This window comes from Bos indicus, chromosome 14 (assembly GCF_029378745.1).
Source record: "Bos indicus isolate NIAB-ARS_2022 breed Sahiwal x Tharparkar chromosome 14, NIAB-ARS_B.indTharparkar_mat_pri_1.0, whole genome shotgun sequence".
Lineage (NCBI taxonomy): Eukaryota > Metazoa > Chordata > Mammalia > Artiodactyla > Bovidae > Bos > Bos indicus.
Window position 1 is genome coordinate 42123591 of NC_091773.1, and position 18256 is coordinate 42141846.

The 18256-nt window shown below is 37.3% G+C and overlaps 1 protein-coding gene across 2 annotated transcripts in view; it reads left to right on the top strand.

Moving 5' to 3' along the window:
- The window catches only part of PKIA (cAMP-dependent protein kinase inhibitor alpha), a 98146-nt gene that overhangs the window by 56080 nt on the left and 23810 nt on the right, over nucleotides 1-18256 (top strand). For both annotated transcript variants that reach the window (XR_011570616.1, XM_019973779.2), the window contains one exon: nucleotides 3289-3416. The gene's annotated coding sequence lies outside the window, so the exon portion shown is untranslated. The remainder of the gene's footprint in view (nucleotides 1-3288; nucleotides 3417-18256) is intronic.

Consider the following 18256-nt stretch of genomic DNA (forward strand, 5'->3'; position numbering starts at 1 on the left):
TTAAGATTGACTGGTTTGATCTCCTTGCAGTTCAAGGGAATCTCAAGAGTCTTCTCCACCACCAGTTAAAAACCATCAATTCTTTGACACTCAGCTTTCTTTATAGTCCAACTCTCACATCCTTACATGACTACTAGAAAATAGTGTGTGTGCAACTTAGCATGCACACACAATATTCCATTGTGTGTATGTGTGTGTTTGTACACACATCTTCTTTATCCATTCCTCTTTTGATGGATATTTAGCTTGCTTCCATGTCCTGGTTACTGTAAATAGTGCTGTAATGAACACTGTGGTATATGTGTCTTTTAGAATTGTGGTTTTCTCAGGGTTTATTCCCAGTTTTCTGGATCATATGGTAGTTTTATTTTTAATTTTTTAAGGAACCTCCATACTGTTCTCCATAGTGGTTGTATCAATTTACATTCCTACCAACAGTGTCTAAGTGTACTCATCTTTCTATAGCCAGGATTATTATCACCCTTCTCTAGCAATCCAGCCACAGTAGTTCCAGAATGATCTTTCTAAAACTAAACTAAGCAAATTTATCTTATGAAAATACCTGATTTTGTTGTGGAACTTTTCTGTCTTCTCTTCTAAGTTTTCAATTAAAATCTTTCAATGGATTCCAATATCCTTGGAGTAAAAATCTCACATCCTAACTCTTTTTGTCCATTGGGCTGCTGTAAGAATACACTACGAGTTGGGTGGCTCATAAACAACAGACATTTATTTCTAGCAGTTTTGGAGACTGGAAGTGCAAGAACAGGGTGCCAGTATGGTCAGATGAGGCTTCCCTGGTGGCTCAGTGGTAAAAAATTGCCTGCAATGCAGGAACAGTAGGAGACGTGGCTTAGATCTCTGGGTCGGGAAGATCCCCTGGAGGAAGGTATGGCAACCCACTCTAGTATACTTGCCTGGAGAATCCCATGGACAGAGGAGCCTAGTGGGCTGCAGTCCATAGCGTCACAAAGAGTTGGACACGACTGAAATGACTTCGCACTCATGCATTGCATGTCAGATGAGGGCCTTCTGAGTCAGACTTCTACTTTCGCATGGCAGAAGAGGCTAGGGAGCTCTATGGGGTCTTTTTGTTTGCAGGAGCACTAATACCACTCCTGAGGGCTGTGCCCTCATGATCTAATCTTTCTCAAAGACCACACCTACAATGGGAAATTAAGATTTCAACATATGAATTTGGAGGGGCACACAGAGATTCAACCGTAGCACTTACTATACATACATGGACCAGTCATGACTTGCTTCTGACACCCTCTCCATTGTCTTCGTTTCTTATACTCCAATGAGCATTTCTTAAATTGATTCTAAATGGATCTCCTTTCTGCTCTGATTCGTAACCATTCATTTTCTTGCAACCGTGAATTTATCTTCTCTTTTCCTTAAAAATGCACCCCTCCTTCCTGTTACATATCCATTTCCACTGACTTCTACAAGAAGCCCTGCTGATATCTCCCATATACTGTCCACAGCAAGAGTTAAGATCTTACTGTGTCTTCCTATAGCATTCTGTAATAATTTTTACTGTAATTATGAATTTTATTTGGATGTCACATTACATTTAATTCTAGATGGCAAGATAATGATTTTAGTAACAATAACACTAGTGTTAGCTTAACCCATGATATACTCTAGCTGTTCAATAAGTGTTTGTTGAATGAGTGAATGAATGAATGAATGCATGAATCGTCAGCTTGAAATCTTAATCATTTTACCTTTTAAAAATCTGTTCAAAGACATAGTTTTTCAAAAAAATAAGGACTTAGGATCCTAAACTTCATTTGATAGAGGAAATTTTTACTGACACATTATCTTTAAATACCTCCAGGTAAAACAATTAACCCAGGAATTTAAGGTTATCCATTTAGACTTGCAAGCCAGTTACTAATACGTCCTGCCCCCACTGTATCAGATGGTATCAGTGCTTGACTCATAACTCCCCAGCCTCATCATTCCAGTATATACTGATAGAATCATCTAACATCTGCAATTAGCCACTCTAGGACAGGTCAGAAGTGTACAGGAGTTAATATATCTGGGTGTAGCTCTCAACCAAAGACAGAGGGGGACTGGAAGATAAGTACTTCAAGTTTCTCACTCAGTCTTGGAATAACTCTGAGACATGTTCTATAGAGTTTTAGAGAACTCCCCTGGAGGACTGACAGCAGTTTCCTGCAGGAGAAATCTGTTCAGTAATGTACCTCTATTGATTTATTTCCATGTCTCTGCTCTCAAATCCCACTCCACTCCTGAGTTTTCTGGAAGAACCTCCCAGATGAATAGTTTGCATTCAAATTCTTGCCTCAGGTTCTGCTTCTAGGGGAATTCAAATTATAGCATCCTACCAATCCAGTGCTCCTTAAGAGCCATCACTGCCACAAGTATGAAGGCATGGCTCATTTTGTGTCACCCTGCCTGCATCCTAATACTTTTAAACAGATTGGAAAGAGCATGACCTTGAAGAGAAAAATAGCTTATATGAGAATGGCCAATGGATAAGGGAAAGGAGAGAGAGTGCCATTTGTTTTCCATTGATGATAGTATGAAATTTACACGCAGATGGTCTAACAGGTGTGACTATAATTTGAGGAGACTGCCCCCTTGGTTACTAAGGAAACTGCTATTATTATTGTGGAAACACAATCTCACTTTATTGCTTCACTTGTAGCCTTTTTCTTAACTCTAGTATAGCAGCCAACAGATTCATCCTTTTCCCACGACTTCATCACAAAGAGACATACATGTGCACATACACACACACACACACACACACTTTTGTGTATGCCAGTGCTAGAGAAGACAAGCTCATGGTGCGTGTATGCAATGGATACTGTAAATTACAGGTCTCCATGAAATACTCTTCTGCAGGTTTCATGAATAATTAAGTTTAGTAAAATTAATAATTTCCTTAAGATCTTGATGAAAACTGAAGAAAGAAAATTCTGAAGAAAACAGCTTAGAAACCTGCCTTTTTGCCCTCACTTTGTGCCTTAATGAACAAAGGATAACAGGGACTCTTTTGGAAGTCTTTGCTTGGGTTGAAGACTGTACTCTTACCATGTTAAGTTTATGAGTGTGTAAACTTCTTCATCTCCTGCACTGGCAGGTTCTTTACCACTAGTGCTACCTGGGAAGCCCATGCAAACTTAGGAAGCATGAAGTTTCCGAAAGCTATTATACAGTTTAGAAGATGTATGCTTGGATGTTTACTTAAAACTAAAAAATGAGGTCTATATGTACAAATAATTTCTCTTTTTGTATCCATTTCAGTTTTCTGAGTTTCTGGAAAGGCCTGGTATCTCCAAAGGAACAGTTTCTGATAGAAGTTTGGAGGTCTGATTCAAGAAAAAATAATCAAGGACAGCCAATGAATTGAGGACAAGAAGGTTTCCAATCAGGTAGGAACACTTAATCTCATACAATCACCTTAAATAAAGTGTGTTGTTAGCTGGATATGATACAACTGCTTGGAAAAGATGGATTTATAACCTACCCTACAAGGAAACTATCCCCAGTTCCCTTGGAGGTTGTAGTGTTTATCAGAGAGTACCTTGGGGGAAAATGAGTACAATAACAGTATGATGCTTTTTTCCATTTTTAGCTCATTGTTGCCATGTACCCTTGGTGATCATGGTGCCTGTGATTTAGTCCCATGAGCTTAGGTACGTGGAACAGCAGTTAACCCTTTTTAGTATTTTCTCCCAAGACAAATCGTTTTTATGGGTTTTTTTTCCATGATCTAGTTGCTTATCACAATTAAGCATCAAGTCTCCTGAATGAGGTATAGTTCCAGTCATTCTAAGGAAATTAGCTTGATTCTTATTGGGACACATCTTGGTCTTGGCACAAAGTGAGTTCACATAAGGATTTACAAGGAGAAGAAGGGGACATGGGAAAGAGGAGTTCATTGTTCCCTGGGCACACCAGAACTCCTCTGACAATTGTGTTTTCATTAGCAATGTCAACTTAAAACATATTCACAACCTAAAGGTTGAGAGTTATGTTTTATTTGGTGGGAATTTTTAAGACTTCAAGATCAGGAGGCAGCATCCCAAGTAACCCTGAGAGAACTGCTCCTAGGAGGTGAGACAGGGAGCCAGGTTTTATAGAAGTTTTGCAACAAAGGGCAGGTAGACCGACCAAACATCAGAAGATCATTGTTAGTTAAAGAAAAATCAGATCTTTCAAGTTAAGTAGTTTAGCACTTTTCTATGTATGGGAGGATGCAAGAGTCTGGGCTCAGTGAAATCATTGCTTTGATATGCACCTCAGCTATATGGAACCAGTATCCTGTGTTTTCATACCTTGAGCTGCCTCAGGGATGACCATAGAGAGTGGCTGCAGTCTGATCTCTGCTAGATGGTAGATAGTCTTTCTTTCCTGAGTTCCCTCAGGGCTCACCAGTTTACCATCAGTGATGCCTGCAATCACTGATGACTGTCACATCTTTTGTTTACTGATGTGCAAGACATTTTCCATTTTTCAGAGTTTGTGATAAAATCTTACAGTAAAAGGAATAATGAAGATGTCCCATTATATGGCAGGACAAAAGATAGTAGTGACATAAAAATCAGGGCCTATCTGTCTCATCTACAGTTAAAGACTCAGTGTTTAGCTGAGTATATTTGACTCCTTATCAATATTCAATAAGAAAACCATGTTGAATGACTTAAGGATGAATTAATGAATGAAAAAAAGTTAATATAGTAGAAACTGTTTTATCCTTGTATTTTCTTGTGTGTTGACTTTTGTATTTCAGGACCTAGCACTCTTACTGACACATAGAACAATTGATTGAAAGAATGAAACCTCACAATTCTAAGAATAATTTTAAGACCAATACAGACCTCATATTTGTCACGGTCTATGATAGAAGTATCCAGAGATGAAAGCCTGGATCTCAGCTACTGATAGAGTTAACAGAATCTATCAGGTTTTAATAATTTACAGTTCATCCTATTACATTTAGGCATTTAGCTACATGAGCCATACAATTAAATGTTGACTGGAAAAAAATGCACAACCTAAAAGTTGAGAATTCTGTTTTATTCAGCAGACATACTGAAGACTTAAGTCAGGACACAGCTTCTCAGATAGCTCTGAGGGACTGTTCTGAAGAGGTAAGGGAGGAGCCAGGATATTCAGGACATTTTGCAAGAAAAACAGGTAGTCGGAACATCAAAAGATCACTGTTAATTAAAGAAACTAGACATCTCAAGTTAATGAATTTAGCACCTCTCAATATCTGGTAAGATGCAAGAATCTGGGCTCATTGGAATCATTCCATTGATATGGACTTGAAATATCTAGGGCCAGTATTCTGTTTTCTCCATCTTGAGTGCCCCCAGGGTACAGCTTTGAGGGTGGCTGTAGTGGCTGGCAGCTTGATGACTATAACATCCTTTGTTACTGATATGACAGGTGACATCTTTGTCCACATAAATGACTTGAATATGGATAGCACATCCCTGGATGTGCAAAACATGATTCTTGGAGCATTTTTACAAAGTTAAGGGCAATTTCAGAATCACTAGCAGCTAAAATTGCTATTTATACGTCTCCACAGGTAGGTAGTAAACTGCTGTTGCTAGCTTCTTTTTTCCCAAGGGATAACAAAAAGCGATGTAATTCAAGAAAGAAATGTAAAATTTAGCACAATGCCATTTCCACAAAACCAAACACACAGATATACAGATATACATACACACATATACAAACTCTCTCAGATATGAAGTAATAATCTAAAATAGGACCCTGGAACTCATTGCAAAATAGCAGATGTACTAATATTTGATGATTTTCTTTGATTTATGTTTGATATTTATATAGATATATATTAATAACATTCAGAGTTGCTATATGGAAAAATAACTTTGTACCAATATTGTCTTTGTCTGTGTTATCGATAATGTATGAGATTGCCTCTCTGCTCCATCCTTTTCCTGTAATATCTTATGGGCAAGAGATGTAGTTATCAGTTGTTTTTAAAATTTCTAGATAGCCAGAAGACTAATATCACTTAAATAAAGAAGGCAAATTATCCCAAAGTAGGTGGCTTTGTTATGGAACATAAAGTCCTTGTAGTAAAGGGGAAGAATTTCATAGCTAAAAGGCTTCAGTTGCAGAAGATTTGTGAGTAAATATGTATGTTGTTTCAAAGTGGACTCTCTTCTATAATTAATGTCTGGGACTTATCTTTGGTATCTAATGGATTTTGATTTTAAAGTATTATTAGGTAATGTACCAAAGAATGTATTAAATTGGACGTAAATTATGAGAAACTATAAAATAAACTCCTTCAAACACACCACCAAAATTAAGAACTAGAATCAAAATTGTTGAACCTTCTCTCTGTTCTCCACCCCGGTTTCACCTTCCTTTCATCAAAGAAACCACTCTCATCTTGGCTTTCTATTCAGCATTCATTTAATCTTTATGTTTTTGATTCATTTAATCTTTATGATTTTGCTTGTTATTGAGATTTATAAAAATTGATATCATACTTTAGTCTTCTGTGCTTGCTTTTTTACTCAACATCATGTTTCTAAGGTTCATACATTTTGTTTTAACTCATGTTCATTCATTTTACTGGAGAAGGGAATGGCAACCCACTCCAGTATTCTTGCCTGGAGAATCACATGGCCAGAGGATAAAATTCCATATTGTATAAATATAATAAAATGTATTTATTAGTCTATTAGTGATATTGGGACCTATTATGAACAGTACTTCCATGAACATTTATTTTAATGTTTCCTAGTACACATGTGCAAGAGTTTATTTAATATAAGTAAAAGAGCACACCACTAAGAATAGAATTGCTGAAAATTCAAATATTCAACTTTAAAATATTATGCCAAGTGTTTTCCAAAGCTATAGAGTCTGTTTTTAGTCTTTCTGTTCTATAGCCTCACCAGTAAGAATGGACAATCTAGTCAGTATAAATTCTCTTCTGGTTTTTGTATTACTTTGCTCGGTTTCCCCTAAAAAAAATATACCACAGACTTAATGGCTTAAAAAAAAGAGTTTTATCTTCTCCCGGTTCTGGAGGCTGGAATTCAGGATCAAGGTGGTGGCAGTTTGGGGTCCTTCTGAGGTCTCTCTCCTTGAGTTGCAGATGGCCCCTGCCTTCTGGCTGTGTCTTCACATGTCCTTTTCCCTGTGTGTGTGCATCTTTGGTCTCTCTTCCTCTTCTTATGACACTGGTCATAATTAGGTTGAGAATCCTTCATTTGTTTAAATAGTTGCCTGTGTTTCCTATTCTGTGAAATTCCAGAAAATATCTTTTCTCCATTATTCTGTTGTTTATCTTTTTCTTACTTATTTCTTATTGTTCTTTGTGCTTAGTCACTCAGTTGTGTCCGACTCCGAGACCCTATGGACTGTAGCCTGCCAGGCTTCTCTGTCCATGGGGATTCTCCAGGCAAGAATCCTGGAGTAGGTTGCCATGCCCTCCTCCAGGGGATCTTCTCAACCCAAGGATTGAACCCAGGTCTCCCGCATTGTGGGCAGATTCCTTACCAGCTGAGCCACCAGGGAAGCCCTGGTGTTGTTCTTTAAATACAAGCAAATAATCCTTTGTCGGCTATATCTGACACAAATAAGTTATGTCTTGCCTTCTTACTTTTTTAATGTTATCTGGTGATAAATAGCAGCTCTCAATTTTAATGAAATCAAATTTATCTTTTAGCCTAGTGGCCTTTTTTGTCTTACTTTTATAGTAGATTTTCTTCTGAAAGTTCTGGTATATCTGTGTTCTATATTCAAGCCATTAATGTATTTAGAATTGACTTGTATATATACTTCCCAATTTCTTTGTTTTCTTATGAATAATTAAGTTTTCCAGGATCACTTTGGAATGATTTTTTTTAGGTGTGTCTGAGCTATTCTTGGACATTTGACCATTCATATGAATTTCAGAATTAGCTGGTATGCAAAACCTCTGTTAAATATTTTTATTGTAAATATATTGAATGTTTAAATGAAGTTGGGGAAATTTTACATCATTATGATGGTCTCTTTATTCATAAATAAAATGTATTTCTCCATTTATTTATGTTTCAATGTCTTGCACATCTTTATTTGGATTTATTCCTAGGCAACTTTTTTTTTCTATTTTAAATAATTTTTAAGCTCTTCCTTTTTGCTGGATTAGAGAATCCAATAGGTTTTTGTTTCTTGAGCTTACATCTATCCATCTCGCTAATACCGCTCTTAGTATGAGAGAGAAGTCTCTTAGCAAAAAGGAATAAATGTAAAATTGAATAAAAATATTATAGGTCAGCTCTGGTCATTCCATTATCTGTGATAATGGAAATGTTCTTATGCTGTGCTTGTGCTTAGTCACTCAGTCATGTCTGAGTCTTTGCGATCCCATGGACTGTAGCCCACCCTCCTCTGTCCATGGGATTCTCTAGGCAAGAATACTAGAGTGGGTTGCCAGGCCCTGCTCCAGAGGATCTTCCCAACCCAGGGATTGAACCCATGTCTCCTGCACTGCAGGTTCTTAGTGCTATCAAATCTATAACCATTAGTCACATATGTTTAAAAAAAATTTTTAACACAAATTAAATAAAATTCAATAAAATTAAAAATTCAGTTCTTGAGTCACACTTGCCCACATTTCAGGTATTTACTAGCCACTTGTTAATAAGGGACGCTATACTGGACATTTGGCTCTAGACTATTAGACTGTGGAGCCATGCAGTCCTGGGATTTTATCTTTGTCAGTGCATAATGAGATCTTTTCACATGCCTATTATTCTGTTATTAAAAAGAGAAGTTACTTAACAGTCATCTCTAACTTTTTGAAATAATCCAACATACAGCTTTCACCACCCATGAATTTCTTGAACCATATTTATGTTTCTAAACTACTTCTTAAATCAAGTGTTCATTTGATTCATGACCTTATAAATGCAATTTTGATCATTTTTCCCTGAAATCTCATATTTGTATAACCATGTGGAAATGCATTTCCTATCTTTTTGCCCTCTTGTAAGCTCTTCCTGTATTTTAATCCTCACAAGCTTATATCCCCTAATGTTAAATACTTAATAGCAGTAGCTTGTAAAAAAATTTAAGAGATCATTGGTAAGCTTTTTTTCAATCATCCATACATTTAAACAGTGTGTTGCAATAAGAAGTAATACTTAGTAATAAAAAGACACAAGTCATAGTTTTACCCATAAAAATGAACTTTATATGCATTCGAGTAAGGTTTATATAAGGTATATAAGATTTATTCTCATTCTAAAATTGTTATGATTATTTGGGCTTCCCTGGTAGCTCAGCTGGTAAAGAATCTGCCTGCAATGCAGGAAAACCCCGTTCGATTCCTGGGTTGAGAAGATCCTCTAGAGAAGGGATAGGCTACCGATTCCAATATTCTTAGGCTTCCCTGTGGCTCAGATGGTAAAGAATCCACCTGCAATGCGAGAGGCCTGGGTTGGATCCCTGGGTTGGGAAGATCCCCTGGAGAAGGGAAGAGCTACCCACTCCAGTATTCTGGCCTGGAGAATTCCATGGACAGAGGAGCCTGGCAGGCTACAGTCCTAATTTTCCCCGAACTTTAAATACTTACTATAAATAGTTTGTAAAAAAAAAAAAATGAGATCACTGGTAAGCTCTTTTATTTTCAATCATCTAGACATTTAAATAATGTGTTGCAGTAAGAAATAATCCTTGGTAATCAAAAGACTCAAGTCATAATTTCACCCATAAAAATGAACTCTGTATGTATTCAAGTACGGTTTATATAAGGTACATAGGATTTATTCTGATTCTAAAATTGTTATGATTATTTAGAAAATCATGTTTGAAATATGATAAGATTCAAAGCCAATAAAGGTTTTAAATCTATTTAAAGAATCTATAAAGAATTCAAGTATTTTACCTTTTTCCCTTATTTGACATTAACCTGTACTCCTTCATCTTTCACTTACAGCATGCTGTAGCTGCAGTTAACACAAAGACAAAATATAATGTCTAAATATTCTGTACATTTTTTTAATGAATACTTTTGTTTAAAATTGTTATAACCTAAATTCTTGATTCCCCTTTCACAACTTTTTCTATCCTCCATGCTACTGCAATCAATCACATGATTGATTATTCCTTTTTTTTTGTTTGCTAATTCTTTTTTAAAAATATGTTTCAAACTATCATCAGTTCAGGAAACATTGGAAAATGAGCCTCAGAATTCCCAGCATTAATGTTTTGTTTCATTGGCTATCAGGACATCATTCTTTCCTAGATTTCTCCCCTCCTCATTTGCCATTCGCAGTCTCCTTTGTAATGCCTCCTACCCCTCACAAAATTCAAAGACACTTGCTCCTTGGAAGAAAAGCTATGATAAACCTAGACAGCATCTTCAAAAGCAGAGTCATACATCACTTTGCCAACAAAGGTTGGTATAGTCGAAGCTAAGGTTTTTCTGGTAGTCGTGTGCGGATGTGAGAGTTGGTCCATAAGTAAGGCTGAGCCCAAATAATTGATGCTTTTGCACTGTGGTGCTGAAAAGGCTTAAAGATCCCTTGGACAGCAAGGAGACCAAACCAGCCAGTCCTAAAAGAAGTCAAACCAGTCAATCGTAAAGAAAATCAACCCTGAATATTCACTGGAAGGACTGATGCTAAAGTTGAAGCTCCAATACTTTGACCACCTGATGCAAAGAGCTGACTCATTGGAAAAAAACCCTGATGCTGGGAAAGATTGAGGGCAAAAGGAGAAAGGGGTGACAGAGGATGAGATTGTTAGATAATCACCAACTCAACAGATGTGAGTTTGAGCATATTCGAGGAGATAGTGGAGGACTGGGAAGCCTGGCAAGCTGCAGTTCATGGAGTCATAAAGAGTTGGACATGACTTAGTGACTGAACATCCTACCCCTCAATGTCTGTTAGAATGCCCTAATGATCATTCCCAGCCCTTATCACTCTCCACCTACTGTCACTATTTGTAAGTTTTACTCTAGTTCCATTACATTAATGAGAAGATGTCTGTGAATCCCAAATTCATACTTCTAGGCCTAACCATTCACCATGCCTCCAGACTCCTAATTCCAGTTTCCCACTAAGTATCTACAATCTATGCACAGTAGACATTTCAAATTTAGCAAATAAAGCAAAATATTTTGGTTTGATCCACCCATTGCACTCTAGTTTCTCCTCATAACTCATCCAGTTGTTCAGGCCAAAAATATTAAATCCATCCTTAAACTCTCATTTCCCCGCAATTCCTACATCCAGTCTATTAGAAATACTTGTCAGCTCTAACTTGAAAATACATTCTGAATCTATCTACCTCTCACCTTACTGTTGCCATCTTCACTTTACTCGAAGCCATCACTACTAGCCTCATCTAATCCAATAGGCAGCCTCTTCAACAATCTCCCTGCTTCCCGCTTCCCCCAATCCTTATAGTCTTTAACCAGTACAATAGCCAGAATAATCTTAAAAAAGCATAAATCATATCACATTATTTCTCAAAACCGGTTACCATCACTCTTAGAATAGAAACTTTACTATTTTTACCTATTTATATGCTTTATTCAGTATTTCTCCTGCCCTCCCCAGCAAACTCATCTACTGCTACCATTGTCTCACATAACCACACCCAGAATTTCTTTCTGCAATGGCCTTCCCAGTATCAGGCCAAATGTGAATTGATAAAGCTAAAACAAAAAAGAACTGCACATAAGTCTCATTTGCTATTTAACCAACCTGTAAACTGCTACATGTGTGAACAGTCTCCAAAGCAAAGTATCTTCTACCAAACAACTCTACAAAATGACATGTAAACGCCACCTAAGATCTCTGTTGGAAGGATTCTTACCGATTTGCAAAATCTTCCAGGTTTTAGGGAATAGCAAGTGCAAAAGCCCTGATACTGGGAAGGCCATTGCAGAAAGAAATTCTGGGTGTGGTTATGTGAGACAATGGTAGCAGTAGATGAGTTTGCTGGGGAGGGCAGGAGAAATACTGAATAAAGCATATAAATAGGTAAAAATAGTAAAGTTTCTATTCTAAGAGTGATGGTAACCGGTTTTGAGAAATAATGTGATATGATTTATGCTTTTTTAAGATTATTCTGGCTATTGTACTGGTTAAAGACTATAAGGATTGGGGGAAGCAGGAAGCAGGGAGATTGTTGAAGAGGCTGCCTATTGGATTAGATGAGGCTAGTAGTGATGGTTTCGAGTAAAGTGAAGATGGCAACAGTAAGGTGAGAGGTAGATAAGATTCAGAAGGTATTTTCAAGTTAGAGCTGACAAGTATTTCTAATAGACTGGATGTAGGAATTGTGGGAAAATGAGAGTTTAAGGATGGAAACACCTGGAGTAACAGGCAAATTTGGCCTTGGAATACGGAATGAAGCAGGGCAAAGACTAATAGAGTTTTTGCCAAGAAAATGCACTAGTCATAACAAACACCCTCTTCCAACAACACAAGAGAAGACTCTATATATGGACCTCACCAGATGGTCGACACCGAAATCAGATTGATTATATTCTTTGCAGCCAAAGATGAAGAAGCTCTATACAGTCAGCAAAAACAAGACCAGGAGCTGACCGTGGCTCAGACCATGAACTCCTTATTGCCAAATTCAGACTTAAATTGAAGAAAGTAGGGAAAACCACTAGACCATTCAGGGATGACCTAAATCAAATCCCTTATGATTATACAGTGGAAGTGAGAAATAGATTTAAGGGCCTAGATCTGATAGAGTGCCTGATGAACTATGGAATGAGGTTCGTGACATTGTACAGGAGACAGGGATCAAGACCATCCCCATGGAAAAGAAATGCAAAAAAGCAAAATGGCTGTCTGGGGAGGCCTTACAAATAGCTGTGAAAAGAAGAGAAGTGAAAAGCAAAGGAGAAAGGGAAAGATATAAACATCTGAATGCAGAGTTCCAAAGAATAGCAAGAAGAGATAAGAAAGCCTTCTTCAGCGATCAGTGCAAAGAAATAGAGGAAAACAACAGAATGGGAAAGACTAGGGATCTCTTCAAGAAAATCAGAGATACCAAAGGAACATTTCATGCAAAGATGGGCTCAATAAAGGACAGAAATGGTATGGACCTAACAGAAGCAGAAGATATTAAGAAGAGGTGGCAAGAAATACATAGAAGAACTGTACAAAAAAGATCTTCACGACCCAAATAATCACGATGGTGTGATCACTGACCTAGAGCCAGACATCCTGGAATGTGAAGTCAAGTGGGCCTTAGAAAGCATCACTATGAACAAAGCTAGTGGAGGTGATGGAATTCCAGTTGAGCTATTTCAAATCCTGAAAGATGATGCTGTGAAAGTGCTGCACTCAATATGCCAGCAAATCTGGAAAACTCAGCAGTGGCTGCAGGACTGGAAAAGTTCTGTTTTCATTCCAATCCCAAAGAAAGGCAATGCCAAAGAATGCTCAAACTACAGCACAATTGCACTCATCTCACACACTAGTAAAGTAATGCTCAAAATTCTCCAAGCCAGGCTTCAGCAATATGTGAACCATGAACTTCCTGATGTTCAAGCTGGTTTTAGAAAAGGCAGAGGAACCAGAGATCAAATTTCCAACATCTGCTGGATCATGGAAAAAGCAAGAGAGTTCCAGAAAAACATCTATTTCTGCTTTATTGACTATGCCAAAGCCTTTGACTGTGTGGATCACAATAAACTGTGGAAGATTCTTCAAGAGATGGGAATACCAGACCACCTGACCTGCCTCTTGAGAAATCTGTATGCAGGTCAGGAAGCAACAGTTAGAACTGGACATGGAACAACAGACTGGTTCCAAATAGGAAAAGAAGTACGTCAAGGCTGTATATTGTCACCTTGCTTATTTAACTTATATGCAGAGTACATCATGAGAAACGCTGGACTGGAAGAAACACAAGCTGGAATCAAGATTGCCAGGAGAAATATCAATAACCTCAGATATGCAGATGACACCACCCTTATGGCAGAAAGTGAAGAGGAACTCAAAAGCCTCTTGATGAAAGTGAAAGTGGAGAGTGAAAAGTTGGCTTAAAGCTCAACATTCAGAAAACGAAGATCATGGCATCCAGTCCCATCACTTCGTGGGAAATAGATGGGGAAACAGTGTCAGACTTTATTTTTCTGGGCTCCAAAATCACTGCAGATGGTGACTGCAGCCATGAAATTAAAAGACGCTTACTCCTTGGAAGGAAATTTATGACCAACTTAGATAGCATGTTCAAAAGCAGAGACATTACTTTGCCAGCAAAGGTCCATCTAGTCAAGGCTATGGTTTTTCCTGTGGTCATGTATGGATGTGAGAGTTGGACTGTGAAGAAGGCTGAGCGCTGAAGAATTGATGCTTTTGAACTGTGGTGTTGGAGAAGACTCTCGAGAGTCCCTTGGACTGCAAGGAGATCCAACCAGTCCATTCTGAAGGAGATCAGCCCTGGGATTTCTTTGGAAGGAATGATGTTAAAGCTGAAACTCCAGTACTTTGGCCACCTCATGCGAAGAGTTGACTCATTGGAAAAGACTCTGATGCTGGGAGGGATTGGGGGCAGGAGAAGAAGGGGACAACAGAGGATGAGATGGCTGGATGGCATCACTGTCTCGATGGACGTGAGTTTGAGTGAACTCTGGGAGTTGGTGATGGACAGGGAGGCCTGGCGTGCTGCAATTCATGTGGTCGCAAAGAGTCGGACATGACTGAGCGACTGATCTGATCTCTGATGTGTTTTAAACCGTGAACTTTGAGTGACTAGACATAGTTTCAGTATCAATATTTAATTCATGAGAATTAGCTAAAGTCTTCTAAATACCCATTACCCACTACAGAACTTCTGAACAGATATCATGACAGGGTCCATGGATCTGAATTTTAGCGAGTACCTCAGTTGATTCTGTTGCAGATGGTATTCAGTCCTTTAAGAGACACCAAGCTGGGGGCACAGCAGTAAAGAATAACCTGCCAATGCTGGAGACGCAGGTTTTATTCCTGGGTGTGAATATCCCCTTGAGAAGGAAATAGCAACCCAGTCCAATATTCTTGCCTGGGAAATCCCAAAGACAGAGAAGTCTGGCAGGCTCCAGTTCATGGGGTTGCAAAGAGTTGGACACGACTTAGTGACTGTACAACAGGCTGGTGTATTTGCTGAGATATGAGGAGATCAGATTCAGTACTAATTATCATGCAACTCACCAATGAGATGCAACTGAGCTTCAAGTGACAAAAGAGAAAGAGGATCAAATTATGTTTGATGAGGAACAGTATATTTAGATAACTGCAAAGTAGTTTACCACAAAATTATTAATATTAAAGGAGAAAAAATAACTACAATGGAGAAGACTGACTGATACTCCTTACTCAAGTGAGTAAAATAATATTCCAGTAAGGTTACAAGTTAAAATTTGCCAAAATGATTTGTAGGATGCAGTAAGAAGAATAAGAGCTTCACCACTGTGTCATTCCTGCTAATTACACATATCCTGAATCTAATGAGACAAATACAAACTAAATCCTACCAAATAACTGATTTATAGTCATTAAAATTTTCTAGTTAATGAAATTTAGTGGAAGCCTGAGAAAATTTTTTAGATTAATGCTAAAGAGACGGTCAACTAAATGCAATATATGATTCTGGGCTGGTCATTTTATTATGAATGGCTTGACTGGGACAATTGATAAAATGGAAAGGGGACTCAATATTAGATAGCCATGTAGTAATGAGTCAGTGTTAATTTCCTGATTTTTATGATTATATTTGAATATATTGAGTATATGTTTGTAGGAAATACTAGAGGATTGGGGGAGACATTGCATTGTGTTGGCAGCTATTCTCAAATGGTTTGGAAAATAAATTGTTTTTATTGTCATTTTAACTTCTATAATTTTTGAGACTGCTAAAAAAAGTACAAAATAAGAGGAAAAGATCCCTAAGTTAGGTAATCCTCTTTTTCTTGGAGAATCGCAAAGTTAAAAACTCATTTATACCATTGTAAAAAATTGTGGTCAACTTTTCAGTCTATTTATGTTGATTTATGTTATTAACAGCATAACATCTTATTTTCTATTCAAGATTTTTTTATTTTTCCCTAATTATGCATTTTATTTTTCACTCTACCAATGTCTATGAATTTGGTAAAGTTTTCAGTATCAAAATAAAATAAAGATTCATAGAAATGAAAATAAGTTCTTAGAGAAATTTATGAATGTCTACCTGCCTTTAGAAATGGAGTAAATTGGCATGAAATTTATAAGGGAAAGAAACTATACAGAGCACTCCCTTGCAGAAACTCAATATGGTTGCATATGTTTATCTGTTAAGAGGTCTATGATGAAACAGTAGCTATATGTTCAAATTTAAATGCAACTTTTTAAATCACATTTCTTATCAGTCCATGTAACTGGACAATTCAGGAAGTAAATTAAAACAGTTCTTGCTTTCAATACTTCCTAAGGTCAACACTTAGAATAATGAAAAACTTATCTTTCACTCTAAGAAACCTGGGCAGTTATTAGTTAAAGCAGATGTGTTGTCCTACTGGCCTACACCTGGTTATAAATAGTAGTATGACTTGAGATCACCCTGGACACAGAGTGGACTCTCTAAATATAGCTTTTCCTTTCCACAAAGGCGTTTTACAAGAATGCTACCTTTGTGAAGGATACGGACACTAAAGTCAGTGACTTTTAGTCATAAAAAAGATTTGAAATATTTTCTTAGCCTGGGAACTCACATTTTAGAGGCATAGAAACTGAAGTCCAATGAAATTAAATATTTCGCCCGGCATCAAACAGCAGACAAGAAATAATGACAGTACTCAAGCCTCTATCTTCTGAATCCGTTGAATGCAGCATATAATAGTTTGCAATAACTGCTTATTTTCATTGCCCTCAACACCACATTCCTTCTGTGCCTTATCCCTCGTGCTTCTTTAAGAGGGATGATAATATTATCAGCAAGCTTTAGTTACAATTTTTTTTTAATTTTGCTGTTTTGTAATTCATTTTTGAAAAATTGTATTTCTGTGTTAAAAATGTGTGAGGACAGTTTCCTTCATTCTTGAAACACCTCTCCCTGCATTTACCATCTTTTATTGTCAAAATATTGTGTAGCAGTAAGTACAAAAACACATATAGTAAAGGAGATAAGTATGAGGCAACAAAGTGTGTGTGGAGAGGATGGGAGGCAGGCAGAGGTTAGAGCTGACATATCTTAAAGGGAGATGGGAAGAGGGGGAAGAGAAGAAAGATTTATTTGTTTGAAAAAAATATAATGGCAAGTTGGACAGGGTCTAAACTTAATACAATATATTTTCCTTAATTTAAATCCCAGGTTAACTTCCATTGTTTGCATTGCCACAGACAAGAAAACAAAGCAAAGAGATTTTTGTGTACCATAATTTCATAAAGATTTCTATAAGACTGTAAAAATAAATTTAAAAAACAGAAGTCTTATCTTTCACTTATTTTACCTGCTTCCTTGCACTTTAATAAGTTGGTAAATGACGTTTAAGTTCAATAGCTATAATTAATTTTGTCCCACAGATTTTAAATGTACTGGTGATTGTGTGAGTGTGTGTGTGTGAGTGCGTGCGTACCTTTACAGACAGTAAAATAAAGTTCTTGATCAAATAATTATTATCATCTAGACTAAAATCAGATATGATAGAGGGGCCAGCCATTGGTAAGTTTAAAAGTCACCCTGGGTGATTAATACATGTAGCAGGACTACAGGCCTCTCTTTAGATGAAGCACTTAAATGCAAGTATAACTAACCATGGCTCTAATTTCATATCTGAAATCTGCTTTATTTAGAGTTCTTTGGCTTGTTCTGTTTCTGTAGTCTTTGTTGTGCTATAAAAATATCAGAATTGTGAATTAATGAACTGATATGTAAAAGTGAAATACTGGAAGATAAGATAAACATAAAGGCCTCTAATTGTCATGCAAATAAGTTTGGTTGACACAAAACTGGAAATTAGATAAAAACATTACATGCATGCTAAGTCACTTCAGTCATGTCCAACTCTTTGCAATCCTATGCACTGTAGCCTACCAGGGTGCCTGGGATTTCCCAGGCAAGAATACTGGAATGGATTGCCATGCCCTCCTTCAGGGCATCTTTCCAACCCAGAAATTGAACCCACATCTCCTGCGGCTCCCACATTGAAGGCAGAATCTTTAACCCTGAGCCACCAGGGAAGCCAAGAAAAAGACATTAATAAATCATAATGCTGAAATTAAAATCTTCTACT